Source organism: Chiloscyllium plagiosum, unplaced genomic scaffold (genome assembly GCF_037043375.1).
Source record: "Chiloscyllium plagiosum isolate Xiang-an unplaced genomic scaffold, Cpla_swu_hap1 HiC_scaffold_18, whole genome shotgun sequence".
Taxonomy (NCBI): Eukaryota; Metazoa; Chordata; class Chondrichthyes; order Orectolobiformes; family Hemiscylliidae; genus Chiloscyllium; species Chiloscyllium plagiosum.
Window position 1 is genome coordinate 86,503,557 of NW_028270156.1, and position 9,369 is coordinate 86,512,925.

General features: G+C 46.3%; 1 long non-coding RNA gene across 1 annotated transcript; it reads right to left on the reverse strand.

Moving 5' to 3' along the window:
* Positions 1–794: 794 nt before the first annotated feature.
* Positions 795–5,778, reverse strand: LOC148147030 (uncharacterized). The gene is made up of 3 exons (XR_015760038.1): positions 5,643–5,778; positions 2,493–2,595; positions 795–1,935 (listed from the first exon to the last, which is right to left on the reverse strand). It is a non-coding gene; the product is annotated as an uncharacterized LOC148147030 (long non-coding RNA).
* Between the last annotated feature and the right edge of the window lie 3,591 nt (positions 5,779–9,369).

Sequence of the window (9,369 nt, forward strand, 5' to 3'; positions counted from 1 at the left end):
CTGTTTAGATACAATCTATTGATAACTATTAGAACTGACTTGCACTGGCTCCGTCAAAGTGGTCAGAGCATTATGGCTGTCATCGAAGCTGGTAACAAACTTCCCATCGTAAATGATAGGGTAGGTACAAGAGATTTGAGGGCACTGTTGGAGTATTGATGTTGCTGTTAATCACATTAACTCGGCTGGAGTTGACTGAATTCATATTGTCTCTTTCTGAATCTCAGGATGTCTCTCTGGGCAGTAAGTCTCCACAAACAGCAATCTGACAATGAGCAGGGATCATCTGTTTTGATTTAAATTGTGACTGTAGCACTGCTGCTTCACAGGACCAGGTACAAGGTTGGAGTCCAGCCTTGGTCAACGGCCTGTGTGGAGTTTGCACATTCCCCTATGATTGTGTGGGCCCCCTCCAGGTGCTCTGGTTTCCTCCCACAGTTCAAAAATGTGTGGGTTAGGTGGATCAGTTGTGCGAAATTGTCCACAGTGTCCAGGATTGTGCAGACTCGGTGGATCAGCCATGGGAAATGCAGTGTTACAAGGATGGACTGCTACAGGTGGGATGCTCTTTGGATGGTTGTTGGGGTTTGATGGGCCAATGCTCTCCTGCCACACTGTTGGGATTCTATTCTATGATTGAGGATAAAGCAGGGTGTTCTTAGAGAAGGAGCATGTGGTATGTTTCAATGCTCTCGATGCCTTTAGATAGAGGTTGGCATCACAGGGGATACCATGCTTTATCTCCACTGCTGCCCCCTCACCCCTTTCTCTACTTTAATTTAGTCCCTTCTCATTCTGTCATTTGAAATGGTTTGCTTTGCCCGTAATGGGCTTTGTTTGTAAATATTCAATTGGTTACACGGGTGGTTTACTGCAGGTGATTATATATTAACAAAACCCAAAATGGCGTAATGATGAACGTCGGAAGGTTGCTCAGCTGTGTGTGATAACACTTCTGGGTAGGAGAAATGGGGGGGAAAAGAACACTTCACAGCTCACAGAAGGAGAACTGAAAAGCAGTGAAATCAAACCAAAGGTTCAGACAGGGAGGGAATATTTCCCTGGAGTTTGAGTAACTGGAAAGAGATGGTGTCCGGGAATAGACAGGATTTTGTTTTACAAGGCATTTGAAATTTTTAAAAACTGTTATATTCAGATAGTTTCATTTCTTTTCTTTTAGTTTTATTTATTGTGGAATAAATAGCTACAATATTTTAAAACCAACTTCACAAACCTTGTATTAAAGACAAATGTTAAATAAAATCCATCAAACCATCCCTCACTGAAAACTCACGTGGAGGTGCAATCGCCTGGAGAATCCCTGCCCACTTCTTCCTACCCGGGCTCCATGGTTATATACATACCTGGGAGATAGCAGCAGGAGGCCATTCGGCCTTTCAATCCTGCTCCACCATTCAAGGGAAAACAGCTAACCATGCAGCTCAATCTCCTGTTCCTGCAGTATTCCAATCCCCTTTCATGACTTTACCTTGCAGAACTATATCTAAGTCCTCCTTTGGCTTCACCACCTTTTGTTCCAGTGGTGTTGCTGTGTTACTGTGTGGGTGGAGGCTCGGGTATTGTGATGGTTCTGCCTCCTGGAGGATGCACTCAGCGTCCCTCATCATCCTGCAGTAACATCAACTGGGTTTCAGCAGCTAGAGATAGAAACCATTTCCAGGATATGGGCATCACTGGCTCAGCCAGCATTTATTCCCCATCTCTAGTTACCCTTCAGAAGGTGGTAGTGAGCTGCTGTCTCGTACCATTCACAGTCCATTTGGCGCAGATAGACCGACAATGCTGGGAGGGAGAGTGTTGCAGGATTTTGGCCGAGTGATTCTCTATCTTTGGTTCTTCAAATGTTGTTTAACTTAATCACAATCTGCATATGGTTTTGAGATTTCAGTCTGCAAATCTTCACCATCTAGCACCCTGTATAAAGGAATATGTACAGATTAGAAATTCAGAACAGACAATTCTAGTTTCTCTGGAATATCTTTTTCCCCCTTTCTTCCCCCAAAGCTGTAACCCACAAGCCCACTTACTTTCTCCCACCATTCTGACTCTACTACCCCCTAAGGTACACCCTCCCCATTCTCATGGAGTTGTTGATAAACAGATCCATGCCACCACTTCCCGCCCCTGGTTAGACGCTGCACCCTTTCTGGGTTCACTTCCTTTCCCTTCAGTTGCTGCAAGTCAATAATGTAACAGCAGAATGAAACGAAAAGAAACAGACAGGGAGGTGGCAGATCCTGGACAGCAGAGGAACCTTCAGTCTGGGAGAATGGGTCAGATACTTCTTTGTTTCTCATTGGTTGATTCCAGTGTTATCACAAGTTGGGAATGTAACTTGGTCCCATGTAGGTGTGGTGACACTTTGACCCTCCAACAGATCAATACTACAAGCAAATACGTTCCTCCTCCAGCCAATCACAGTGTGAAATCCTTTCCACTAGTTACCCCAAAGCACATGCTCCAAAACTTACCCACATTCTGTACGTGTGCAGTGCCGGGTTTCCCCACAAACGTGTGGTCCCTGCCTCGGAATTTGGGAGTTGCAGTCCTCATGCAGCCACTGGAGCCCTGTCTCTGGAACGTGAATGAAAAGTGTGGGGTGGAAGATGTTGTGTATTGGATCCCCATTCAGACACACGGGACTTGTGGGCTGTCACTGGGATTTACTGAGACATCCGCTTAGACAAACTGATTTCTGACGTAAGGAAAATAGATTCAGCCAATTGGGGGTTAGGGAGGTTAATAAGGGGCAGCAGAGGTGGCTCAGTGGGTAGCACTGTTGCCTCACAGCATCAGAGACCTTAGGCGACTGTGGGGAGCTTATACATTCTCCCCATGTTTGCATGGTTTCATGCAGTTCTCCAGTTTCCTCACACAGTCCAAAGATGTGCAGGTTAGGTGGATTGCCCATGCTAAATTGATGACAGTGTCCATGCATATGCCGGTCAGACAATTAGCCATGGGAAATGCAATGTTACAGGGAATGAGTGGGTCTGAACGGGATGCACATCATAGGGTTGGTGTGGACTCGATGGATGAATACCCTGTTTCTGCACTATGGGGGCTCTATTCTATTCTCATGAGGAAGAATGTACTTATCTCGATGTGTTGTGAATCTGTGGAATTCCCTACTCAAAATGTGGTGGATGCCAGGACAATGAGCCAATGTAATGAAGAGATACAGATGTTGAATTTGCAATGGGCTGAAGGATGAGAAAGAGCTGGCAGGAAAATCCAGCTGAGACTGATGTGAGCTCAATGATCACCGTATTAAATGGTGGGGCTGGTTCTCCTGTGCCCAGTGCGTCTCTTCTTACGGTAATAACTGGAAAGCTGAATCCAAAACTCACCACTTTCACCAAAGGAGATTTTCGGAAAATGACAGTCAGGTGGATTAGCGTTCCAAACTTAGATAGTGAGGAAGTGTGTAGGAGATAATGATTTTGCAATTTTAAACTGAGGGGAGACAGTGATTTATGGTTTTAGATTGCGTCGTACATTCGCAGCGTCCAGTGTACACTGTTGTGAATATCTATCCTGTACTTTATTACAAAACCAAGGTCACTGACAATGAAAACCAAAACACCCAGGTAACATCGTCTCACCTCGTAATCTGATAAAAGACTTCTGATAAGTCTGGTTGAACTTAGAACACAGATGGAAAGCTGGAAGATTAGATCCACTCCCAAGATCCTGTGATTTTTAAACAAAAGGAGACTACAATAGGATGAGGCAGAAGTTGGCTAATGTAGACTGGAAACAAAGACTTTACGGTGGGAAAGTTGACAGACTGCGGGAATATCAAAGCAATTTTTCAAACTGCTCAGCAAAAGTATATATCAGTGAAAAGGAAGGACTGTAGGAAAAGGAATAATCTGCCATGGGTGGCTCAGGAAATAAGAGAGTCTATCAAACTGAAATAGAATGCATACAAATTGCCAAAGACCAAGGAGATTAAAAAAACTTTAAAGATCAACAGAAAGCGAGATGGGATTGGGGGAGAAAAGTGATGAGTAGCTATCCCCAGGGCCAGAATAGCAGTTTACACTGCTAGAGGGGAACCTATTGTGTGGGGAACATATGGCGTCTAATTGTTGAAGCACTGAACTGCTACCATAGAGATAATCCTGATCAAGTTAAAAATCACAGCACACTCCAAAAGCTTGTACTTCCAAATAATCCTGTTCCACTATAACCTGGTGATGTGTGGTTTTTAAACTTTGTCCACCCACCACCGGCTCCTCCACATCAGAATCCTGATAGATACCCCACTGAAACTGAAGTGCCTGTCAGATACTTGAGGGAGCCACGGGGGCGTGTGGGAGGGGTGTGTGGTTTAACCACAAAGTGCTGAACTGAACTAGACTTTCTAACTGACCGTTGCCATGGAGATAATACTGAGAGACAGCCTCTATTCAAAGTCCCAAACCACAAAGGTATAAGAATGGGAGCGGCACATCGGACAGGTGGGGAGTTACCTGATGCTGCCTGGAGGTGTTCTGCATGTACACTATCCAGGTAACTGCCATGTCTCATCAATAAAGACTCAAACAAGACCTCTCAGAGTTCTGTACCTAGTTATTCCTATCCAGCAGGGTTCGGGAATATGAATACACAGCAGTCAGTCTTCACAGTGGAGGATACGAAGAACATGCCAGTAATTGATAAGGAGACTGAGGAAGGTGAGGACCTAGATAACCATTATCATAAAAGAGTTAGAGCTGGGCAAGGTATTGGAGCTAAAGGTAGACAAGTCTCATTGCCCTGATGGAATACATCCCAGGATACCAACAGAGTTAGTGGGAGAAATAGCAAATGCACTCAGAGTTATAAAATCCTACAGCAGAGACAGGACCTTTGGCCCAAACTGGCCCATACCGACCAGAATGTCCATCCATGCTAACCCCATTTCCCTGCACTTGGCCCATCTGCTTCTGACCCTTTCCTATCCATGTATTTGTCCAAATGTCTTTTACCTGTTGTGAGTGTTCCTGCCTGAACCACTTCCACTGGCAGCTCATTTCGTATACATACCACCCTCTGTGTAAAACAGTTGCCCCCCCCCCCCCACCCCAGCTTCCCTTTTATTCTTTCTCCTCTAACCTTAAACTGATCCAATCAAGCCGTCCAATCCGTGAGTTCCTGGGAAAAAAGACTGAGTGCATTCACCTTATCCAGGCCTCTCATGGTGTTATACACTTCGAGAAAATAACCCCCTCTGTTTCCACTGCTCTAAACATAAAATCCTCACTTGTCCAACCTCTCCCTATAACTCAGACCCCTGAGCCCTGGCAACATCCTTGTAAATTGTTCTGCACTTTTTACAGTTTACTAACTGAAACCTACATTACATTCATCATATTTCCAGTATTTCCCCACAGCGCTGGAACCGACGTGACAATGGCAATGGATTACAATCCATGATCGAGAATGAACTCCTTTACAACAATCCCGTTTTCATAGTGTTTCCCATGGTGCAGGTATCCTTGTGTCTTTCTGGTTGCATGGTTAATTAAAGACTTATCCTTCTACAAAGCAAATATGTTACTTAATTGTTCCTGGGAAATGTGCCATGATTTTCTAGACTTTCAAAAGCAAATGAAATCTCTCTCCACACTCACCATGCTGACATGGACTTGGCTGTGTCTCAGTACTTTTGCAGTCACACTGAGATTTGGAATATTCGCCCACGGACAGAATGCACACCTTTCCTTCCAGATGAAAAGGCCAATGATATTCAGAGCGGCACGGATCAAGTAACTATCAGATCTGAATATGAAGTTCAATTTGAATTTCTCATCCGCAAATCCACCCTCTCAGTACCTTACAAGAGAGCACACAAGTTACCATTGTTAATACAGGATGGAAATTCATAAGACAATTGTAGTATTAAACTGTAGCTTCCTTGTTCCTCCAAAGCTTTAAGTCTCTCAATTTCTCTCTTCTGTGAACTGAAATCCAAACCAATCCCCCCACTTCTTTCCTCCACACCCTGTTCTCACACACTCTCTCTTCGAATTCAGTTTCCTAGCTCCTGATGAGAACCATCCTGCATACACTGCTTCCTGCACACTCTGGCCAAGACCCATCTTACTAAAATGAGCCAAATTAGAATTCTAATTGCAGGCCCATCCTTGTCCCTTTCCATAACAACTCTGAATCTTCACAAAAGAGTTCTGATAATTTTCTGCAAAACGCTGCACCACTGATAGTCTGATCACATGTCAGGGTAGCAAGAAAGGGGCCATTCCCCTGGGTCCTGCTCCCAGAGGGATGAAGCTGCTAATGATAGATTAATTCCTCACACCCACAGCCTCCTTCCCAGGCACTGACCTAGACTGCACATACTCCCACAGTTGCCAGCACTGCGACCGTGCACTGGTCTCCCTCCTACAGCACGTGCTCCCGATCATACAGGAGTCCGGGTGATTGACAGCAGCTGCTGCCCAATATATCAGAATCCCTACAGTATGGAAACAGGCCCTTCGGCCAAACAAGTCCATACTGACCCTGCAAACAGTAACTTACACAGACTCATGCCCCCTAACTAATGTAACTAATACTATGGGCAATTTAGAATGGCCAATTCACCTGCCCTGCACATCTTTGGATTGTGGGAGGAAACCCGCTCAGACACGGGGAGCACGCGCAAACTCCACACAGACAGTCGCTCGTGGCTGGAATCGAACCCGGGTACCTGATGCTGTGAGGCAGCAGTGCTAACCACTGAGCCGTCTCTTTCGAGTGGAGGGGGCGTGGCTGGAGGACTGGGTCAATGGGATTGTGAACAGTGAATGAATGTGGAGGACACTGGGGGATGGACAAGTCAGTGAGCGACAGGATCAGTGCAGCAGCAAGAGGGGATCCTAGACAAACTGAGCAATGGGAGAGTCTGACAGGAGAGAAACTACAGGAAGGTTCTGTTTAGAGGCTCAGGCAGGGACAGCTGGGAGGCAGCATGGCCTGGTGGCTTGGGCAGGTTTACTAATCAGCCTCTTCAAAGATGCTTTTACACAACTCTGAGCCTGATCCTCCTAGTCCAGAGGTAAGGACACTTACACTATTTCCTGGTGGGCAAGGGATACAAGGACTGCCTTTCAAAAGGAACTCACCTGTGTTGGTGACATTAACAGGACTCACTACAGACTCACTGACAAAATGCTGGTGTACTTGAACTTCATCCAGAATATTAACACCTATAACTGGGCAACGCAGACCCCAATGTACAGAGTTAAATCCTGGATACTAATAACAGCTTTGTGCATGGGAAATCATATCTCATGAATTTGACTCAGTTTTTTTAAGTAGTAACAAAAAGGATTGCTGAGGTCAGAGCATGGACATGATCTACATGGATTCAGTAACGTGTTTGACAAGGTTCCTCATGGGAGACTGGTCAGCAAGGTTAGATCGCATGGAGTACAGAACTGGCCCGAAAGTAAAAGGCAGAGGGTGCTTTTCAGGCTGAAGGCCTGTGACCAGTGGAGTGTCACAAGGATCGGTGCTGGATCCAGTACTTTTCGCCATTTATATCCATGATTTGGATGTGAACATAAGAGGTATTGTTAGTAAGTTTGCAGATGACACCAAAATGGGAGGTGTAGCAGACAGTGAAAAAGATTACCTCAGAGAACAAGGGGATCTGGATCGGAAGGGTGAATGGGCTGAGGAGTTCAGTTCAGAAAAATGCAAGCTGCTGCATTTTGGAAAAGCAAACTTTAGCAGGACTTACACAGTTTATAGCAAGTTCCAGGGGAGTGCTGCTAAACAAAGAGTCCTTAGAGTGCAGGTTCATAGTTCTTTGACAGTAGAGTAGCAAGTAGATAGGATAGTGAAGGCGACAGTTGGTCTGCTTGCCTTTATTGGTCAGAGCATTGAGTGTAACGCTTCAGAGGTCATATTGCGGCTGTACAGGACAAAAGTTCGGCAACTTTTGTAATATTCCATGCAATTCTGGTCTCCTTCCTATCAGATGGATGTTCTCAAACTTGAAAGGGGTCAGAAAAGAAGTACAGGATGTTGCCAGGGTTGGATAGGCTGTTTTCCTTGGAGCGTTAGAGGCTTAACGGTGACCTGAAAGAGATTTTTAAAATCAGGCCGGGCATGGATAGGGTAAATAGACAAGATATTTTCCCTGCGGAGGGGGGAGTACAGAACTAGGGGGCTGAGAGGGGAGGGGAGGCAGAGAGGGGGTGGGCGGAGGGTAGGAGAGGGTGGATGGATCGAGAGGGTTGGGACAGAAATGGGTGGGGACAGAGAGGGGGGATAGAGAGGGGAGGCACAGAAATGGATGGGGACAGAAAGCGGGATTAGAGAGGAGGGGTACAGACAGGGGGATCAGAGGGGGCGACCGACCGACGGTTGGGGGGGCGACCGACAAAGAGGGGGAACAGACTGAGGGGGGGGCAACCGATGGAGGGGGGAAAGAGACAGGTGTGCGACCGACAGGGGGGGCGACTGACAGAGGGGGGACAGACCGAGGGGGCAAAAGATGGGGGGGACAGACCGACAGATTGTGGGACAGACCAACGGGGGAGGGGCGACCGACGAGGTGGGGGAGCCGACAAAGGACTGACCGACAGAGGGGGGGAACCAGACAGAGTGGGGGGAGATGGGGGGGAAACAGAGAGGGGGAAGATGGAGAGTTATTTTATAGATCTACAACTCAACCCTGTTCGTGTTTTCTCCTCCTCACCTTAAATTCCTCTGAAGGGCTCAGAACAACTGCATAGTTCCTGGAAAGTGGAGTTTCAGGGAGATCAGGTGCTGAATGTGGCATTTGGGACACTGACCTTTAATGGAATGTGCTGGTCAATAAATGGACTCTGGTTTGATTCCACTGTCCGTGTGGTATTTGCACATTCTCCCCGTGTGTCTGCGTGGGCTTCCTCTGGGTGCTCTTAATTTCCTCCCACAATTCCAAAGACATGCAGTTTAGATGGATTAGCTTTGGGTAATGGTAGGTTACAGAGTTAGGGTGGAATGCTGTTCCGATGGTTGGTATGGTCTCATGGGCTGAAAGGCCTGCTTCCACGCTGTCACTGAGTATAGGGATTAGGAGGTCACGTTGTGGCTGAGTAGGGCATTGGTGAGGCCAGTTTTAGAATACTGCATTCAATTGTGGTCTCCATGATTTCAGAAAGATGTTATCAGAATAGGACTCAACCTCTTAATGACAAGTTCCTGGGAAGTGTTGACAAACAAACAGACCATGCAGTGTAGGTTGATAGTTCCTTGAAAGTGTGGTTGAAGGTAGACAGGTCGGTGAAGGTGGTGTGCTGTATGCTAGCTGTTATTGGGCAGTGCATTGAGGATAGGAGTTGGGAGATCATGTTTCGGTTGTACAGT